Genomic DNA, 7,657 nt, shown 5'->3' on the forward strand with positions numbered 1-7,657 from the left:
ATTTCAGAGAATTATTACATTAAAAAGAATTCTCAAACAGATAACCACACTAATGAACATAAAATGATTTAATGAATAATTTACTTTAAAAACTCATTATGTTTGGTTCTGATATTTGCAAATATATATCAGCATCTAAAATTTGGTAAGAATCTTGAGTATACTTTCAAGTGTACATACAAAAGGCTGTTGCCAAGGAAAGTTCATGAGAAGAGAACATTGATGCAAAGATTTAGAGCAGGCATCCTCAAACTACGGCCCACGGGCCACATGCAGCCTGCCTACAACATTTATCTGGCCCACTGGATGTTTTTGATGCCGCTGCCTGTCCTGCTTAGCAGCTGACTCGTCCCGGGGCCCATAGTCTGGCCTTCCACTGGTCTGAGGGACAGTGAACTGGCCCCCTGTTTAAAAAGTTTGAGGACCCCTGACTTAGAGGAAGGGACGGAACATGCCAGGTGGATATCGGGGGCAAGGGTCCCCAGGCAAAAAAAAAAAAAGGAAATGAATATTTTTTCTTTCTTTTTAACTGACCATTTTTTCACATCAGGTGAGTAATGTGCTGATGTGGTAACAAAGTTTGAGGTAGGCACATCTCACACATGCCTGCAAACATCCAGGCATCACCTTTGTGAACTACAAAAGGAACAAGAATTGAATAATTTCTTATCTGATTAGCTGGTTCAGCTTGATCAGTGGATATCTTTTGGCAAGTTGTTCAGCCTTCAAGTTTATTAGCTATGTGTAATAGAAACTGCCTCTTCCCTATTCCCTATGAATGCCATGAAAATCAGATCTACGATTATATAATACACATGTATATATACATGTATACCATATGTGGTGGCACTTAGAAAATATCGTGCACTCTCCACACCTTTCCTATGAAAAGAGAGTGTGTAATCAAGATAAATGTCTTTTCCCCCAAAGAGTGGCTATTAACATGATTAGTATAGATTCTAATTCCAGGAGGAATTACAAGGATTCCATAACTTGAAAACTTCCTGCCACATTCACTTTGAAAGCTTACATACAGAAAGTATAAAAACAATAATGGTAAAACTACCTTTAATACTCACTTGATTGGCAAAAATAATGGAAATAAAGTGTAAAAAACAGCAAATGTTGGCTAAGACATGAAGAAATGGAAGCTCTAGTAAGTTGCTGGTATGAATATAAATTTGACATAATCAGGCATGGATAATTCCCAGAGGAAGCTTTTAAACATAAACATGTATCTATGTTTGTTATATACACACACACACACATATCCATATATCTATAAAGACAGGGGCTTCTCCATATATATACATAGATACATAGATATCTACTAAATATATATGAACAGAGAGAGAGGAAGGCATGAGGAATCACCATTTTTGTGATAATTCAGGAAACTAAAGGAGAATAAAGAAAATGTTTCCGTTTCATAAAATGTGACTCCTAATACATCATTTATAATTTGTATTATTTTCTCATTTACAATTTATAACTGTATCTAATGGGATAGATAAATACATGTATAAAAAACATAGTATTTTGTTACCAAAGTGGAGGAAATATTTTTTTATTTCTAATACAGTATATAAAAAGGTAAAAAACAGGAAAAACAATACAATATCATGTTTACACCTTTGCATGTGTACAGGAATAAAATAAATTATGTATGATAATGATAAACACTGGCATGATAGCTCCTTCTCGGCAAATGTGACCAAATGTGCATATTTGATAAAGATGACTGTACCTATGTTCATGGCTCTTTTGCACGAATCCAGTATTGTACTTTTGTGAAGATGAGAGTCCTCATGATCCACTAGGGAAAAAATCTGTGAAAATGCCCACTAGTTTCAAAGGGCGGGATGACTGTCCTGCTCCTTAGGAGTGGAATCTTACCTCTGTACCGACTGGCGCACTGGTGGATCAGGCATAGTTCTCCGTCCTTCACCCCTATTATTTTATTTAATCTTTGTGATAGTTCTTTGTGCAAGATACTATTCTTTCCCCTTTTAGAATTAAGGAACTGAAATATGGTACAAAAAGGTGAGTAACTTGGCCAGCGTCACATAGTTAACAAGGTGAGGACTAGAACTTAAACCTGAGAGTCTGAGTTCTTGACCATTACGCAGAATCGCCCTTGGTAGATGTGTTTAGATTAAAGCAACAACTCTTAAACTGTGGTCCAGGGCTCAGCAGCAGCAGCACCTGGGAACTTGTTAAGAATATAAGTTCTTGGCTCGGCGCCTGTGGCTCAAGCGGCTAAGGCGCCAGCCACATACACCTAAGGTGGCGGGTTCGAATCCCCAGCCCGGGCCCGCCAAACAACGATGGCTGCAACCAAAAAACTGGCTGGGTGTTGTGGCGGGCGCCTGTAGTCCCAGCTACTTGGGAGGCTGAGGCAGGAGACTCACTTGAGCCCAGGAGTTGGAGGTTGCTGTGAGCGTGATGCCATGGCACTCTACCCAGGGGGATAGCTTGAGGCTCCGTCTCAAAAAAAAAACAAAACAAAAAAAGAATACAAGTTCTTGAGCCTCACCCGGAATCTTCTGAATCTATACTTAGCAAAATGTATTTTTTGTTGTTTGTTTTAAATCACATTTCCTTATTCGTAAATACAGTAGACAGTAGAATAAAGACCTCTGAAGCTAAATATATTTTTAAGAAGTCCTTCCCATGACTCTGACCCATCCTAACATTTAAGGATCCTTAGATTACAACAATTTACAGGCCTATACATCTCACAAACAGGAAAGTTAAAAAGGACATTGGGATATATATTCCCTTATTGTTTTTTACTTCAGATGAAAACTGATGCTACTTGACTCAAACTATTAAACGGGCTGTGAGGTACAGAAAGTTTTCAGAAACCCATATATCTACTTGGGAATGTGGTAAAAATTTTGCAGTGGGAGCGAATAACATTCAGAGAGATAGTCTTGCATATTTAGAGAATTTCTGTGAAACTGATAGCAAGAGACTCAGGTGTTAAGGGGAAGATTCTGTGTGTGATCTCTTGCCTCCTCTCATGAATTTCAACTTACAGATTTCTTCTTTAAGTTAAAAGAAGAAAGTTAACCTAAGAAAAAACAAATTAGCCCAAACTTTGATCTCTTTGTCCTTGGAGCCACACACATCCTGAAATTAAATTTATATATATTTTTAAGAAGGAAATTTGCACTTACTAGTTGAATCACATGTGGTAAAATTGTACATTTTGTAGAAAGAATGAGTCAAAGAAGAAGGATCAGAGCTCTTGAAATCCATCCACTGGATTCCCATTACAAGTTCCAATGGAAATTGGTCCATGGAGTGCACTACGTCCTATGTGGCGAAGGGTGGTAATAAGAGTGAAGTAAAACACAGAGAAGAGACCCATGGGCCTGGTAAAGCACTGTGGAAAGAACAGAAACCATTGAATAAACCCCAACTCTTTATTGCCCTTGTGAGTTAGAGAATGCTGAGATAATTTCACATATATGTTTCACGGAGACATTACACTATCAAATCTGGTTCAGAAGATTCGCCATCTTCTGAAACAAAAAAGATCTCCTTCATGGGAGACTTCTATTACTCAACAAAAATTCTAAAACTTTTTGGGGAACTCAACACTTAAATTATTCCTCTGCCTCCAGCCCTATTAGTCCATCTTGTTTGTGCGTATTTATTTTTGCTGCTGTTTTTAATGGCTACAATTTGGAAGAAATGGATGGAGAGACTTCCAATTCCCTTGACCCCACTTTGTATTCACACAGAAAAATGCAATTTAAATAGATTTACAGTAGAAGTAGAAAGCAGGTATTTCTCTCCAATGCAAGTTTCCTTTCCTTCCACTTTTGCAAATACTTAAGTATATTAGCAGGGGATGAATAAGACTCTCTCCAAAAAGATAAACTCTTTCTCCTGGATTTCATCCCAGTTTTCCTTGGGCATCCACTAACTCTAACTGGTGCTTTTTACAGTCTTTTGTCTAGCACAGGTTTATCTGGTTTATATGATTATGTACATGTGAGTGAAAGTCATTGCATTTTTTAAATACCATGATGATTTTATATGTAATGTGTACAAAAACCATGTTAGAGTTGATTTGGCAACACTATCTGAGCCTTTTCTTCTCTTCCGATTAATCATGTTAAGATAGGCTATGGGAAGCATGTTGTAATCATTTTTTATTCACTGTTTAAACTCTACCCCTATGATTATTTTTATCTCTAGAAACAATAGACATTATAATTCCTAAGTTATGGGTGATGACACTGAAGCTCTGGAAGCTGAGATGGTTTGCTGGCAACAATGCAGCTAGTTAATGCATTATAAAGGTAAATTTTGGAACCAAGACCCAATAACACCTTCTGCGTCCACGCTATAATATTGCATTACTTCTCAGATGGCAGACTATCTTTTGGTATTCAAATACATACTCAAGTCCTCAAGGACTAAGAGATTGTCCTTTCTGTCAGAGAATCAATTTACAACTTTCCCAGATCTGGCACTTTTTTTTGATAAATCACTTGCTAACATGTCTTCTGAGCTGGGCTACACATTTTCTCACATGGAAGAATCCCATGACTTTGTCCACTCAGAATGGCAAAGTAGCAAGGGAGGAGAATTTGGTTTATAGGGGTCATGTTTCTTTTCTTGAAAATGTGTTTATTTAATGGATGCATTCTGGAACACACTGGCTAAGCAATATTTATTATCAATTGGAAGACAAATATTTATAGGGAAGAAAATGTAGAATGATCTACTAGACATGTAAACTTGGATTAAAATCCTGGCTGTAATAATGTAATAATAAAACTCTAGAAAACATATTCTCATCTGCCTACATTACATAGTTAATCATAGATATTATATAAAATATGTGTAAATAAGGATAATAAGTATTTTAAAGCTGAAAAATAAGGGCTGGGCACGGTGGCTCATGCCTGTGATCCTAGCACTCAGGGAGGCCACGGCTGGTGGATTGCCTGAGCTCAGGAGACCAGCCTGAGCAACAGTAAGACTACGTCTCTAAAAACAGCTGGACACTGTGGCAGGTCCTCTATATTAATATATAAGAGTATATAATATGTAACTATTACATATTAGTAGTTCCAGCTACTAGTATATACTATATTAATATATAGTAGTTCCAGCTAATATATACTATATTAATATATGAGTATATAATATGTAAAACAATATAACATGTGGTAAAATATAGCAAATGAGTATTATATACACATAAAAGAGACAACATTTTATATCAACTTTTTATAGCATAAATAAGTTGGGGTTCAAAGCTTACCCCTGATATTATTAAATAATGACTAGGATAGAAAAGAAATGAAATAATTCTAATAAGGTTTATTACACAGTAAGATTTCCATTAATATTTTTGAATTGCTATGGTAATCATCTATGATAACTGCTAAACAAATAAATAAGATTGTTTATTGGCTTATAGTTGTACAAAACCACTGTCTTAGAAATTTTGATTCTGCAGGTCTGAGTTGGTAACCAGATATCTCAGCAGATATATATATGTGTATATATATATATATTTTAATATCTTAATATGCACACATACATACATGCATAATTTACTAGGCACTCAAGTACCTTTTTATAAGCAAATAGGGGCTTCCCACATTGTAATAATGAGATATATCTGCTCCCTCTTACCTGCGTCGTGACCCAGCATAATTCAAAACATCAGATGTGATCGTCACAATGATGCATACATTTTGGAAAGAATATTTTAGTCAGTCTTGCTCAGAGAGGAAATATCCTCCCACATCCTGAGGGAGCATATACTAGGCAAATGTCAAGGAATTTGCAATTAGGACCTATTTCAAAGCCACACAACTTATTGCCCCGTATCAAGACAGATAAAGTGGCGAGTGAACATGTTGACTTGGCTGAAGAGCCACCACTCTCCCAGCACAGCTGCTGCTTCGGCTCTCTCAGTGTGACTTCTCGGAGGCCACAGATAAGGGAGGGCTTCACGGCAGCAGCAGCTCTGGTTCCATCAGGCCTCCGGGCATCTAGCCGGAGCCGGGGCCATACCTCTTGCTTCAACCTCAGCCTCTGCAGCTCTTTCAGCACCAACATCTTGGCTACATCTTCTGCACATCTGTAAGTGCGCGCCTCACTCTTCATTTCAGAGTTATGAGATGCCTATTCTGGAAAGGATGAATAATTTAAGAAGCAATAAATTTGATTTGATGTGACAAAGGAAAGCCATTGGGGAGGATATTATAACGACTCAAGTTGGCAAAAACTTTTTTTATTGCCAATAAAAAACTTTCTCAATTTGGATAGAAGCACAGGCGTGAGGTGTTCTTGATAAACACTTCTCTTTCCAAAAACTTAAAATAGTTTACAAATAGTCCAGCACGGCTTTCTATAGGTGGTGTTAGATGCTACCGTTCCTCAGGAAAGAGTATAGGGTAGAGAGGGTGTTGTTATTGTTAGAAAAAAATAGCACATGCGAAATCAAAGAACCATAGATTCTAGATATAGATCCTTTCTTTTCCCACAGATTAAGCAGTAAATATCCACTGACTAGCAAACAAAACACTGCACGGCTGATGAAAGGAAAAGTGGAGAACAGCAAATCCAAGATATTAATGCTTTGACCCCAAGGAGAGTTGTAGGAGTTCAATGCGCTAACACGTGTAGAAGCTCTTAGAGCAGAGCAGGATACACAGAGAATGCCCAGTACGTGTCTCTTGCCTTTATTAATTATTCTTCTTTAAGAAAGTTAAGACGTATGTACGCAAAAGTACCTGCTAACCTCCTCCAGTAGTCAGTGCGCAGCTCACATATGTACCATTCATTTTTGCATCCCCGGCTACTAGCTCAAGAAATAATTCATGAATATCTGTAGAATTCAATTGAAATCAGCATATGCTACATTTTAAGTCAATGCCAATGGCAGTAAATTCTGTAGAACGGTTGTTCTCAATCAGGATGATTTTGCCCCCAACCCTCATGGGACTCAGGGCAATGTCTGGAGACTTGTTTGATTGTTACAGTTGGGCAGGGAGGAGGTTCCCCTGAAATCCTGTAGTCACAGCCCAGGGATGCTGCTAACCATTCCATAATGTGCAGGAAAGTGTCCCACAACAAAGAATTCTCAAGACCAAAATTATAACAGTGCAGAGGCGTGGAGGAGGCCTGGATTCCATGGATGGAAAACACATTTCAGACACAAGAGAGAATATGAGAAAAACGGAAGGATGGGGAGTAATATAAAGAGCAACAATAAAGACCTGAGAGCTCTGGGTGGCGTGATTAGGGAGCAGTGAGGAGGTCCCCTTGTTCTTTTGATTTCCCATAGCTGCAGTGACCCGGCCTGTATTTTTCCTACCCATTTTTCTTGTACCCTGCATCACCTACTCATGCATTTAGTCATGTGACTTTATCCAGCAATACGCACTCACCTCCATCTCCACTTAGCTCTGAGGAAATCACACTTTCTCCCTCTGCATTGCCAGCCTGTGACTATTAGAGCTCCAGGATTCTTAGAGACAGTTCCCCTCTTCCATCCTGAGGTTTTGCTTAACGAAGATGAGTGAAGAGCTCCCCTACTCTTCAAATTTCTGTGTGATTAGAAAAAGGCAAAGCAACTTTCAATTTCTCCGAAATGTCCCTAACTGTCCATTAAGCCTAC

At 38.1% G+C, this 7,657-nt stretch overlaps 1 non-coding gene across 1 annotated transcript; it reads right to left on the minus strand.

Annotated features, from left to right (window-relative positions):
- Nucleotides 1–544: 544 nt before the first annotated feature.
- Nucleotides 545–648, minus strand: LOC111723072. Its single transcript, XR_002771695.1, has one exon. It is a non-coding gene; the product is annotated as a small nucleolar RNA U13 (small nucleolar RNA).
- Between the last annotated feature and the right edge of the window lie 7,009 nt (nt 649–7,657).

Source organism: Otolemur garnettii, unplaced genomic scaffold, assembly GCF_000181295.1.
Source record: "Otolemur garnettii isolate 467f Iridium unplaced genomic scaffold, OtoGar3 scaffold00007, whole genome shotgun sequence".
NCBI classification, from domain to species: domain Eukaryota; kingdom Metazoa; phylum Chordata; class Mammalia; order Primates; family Galagidae; genus Otolemur; species Otolemur garnettii.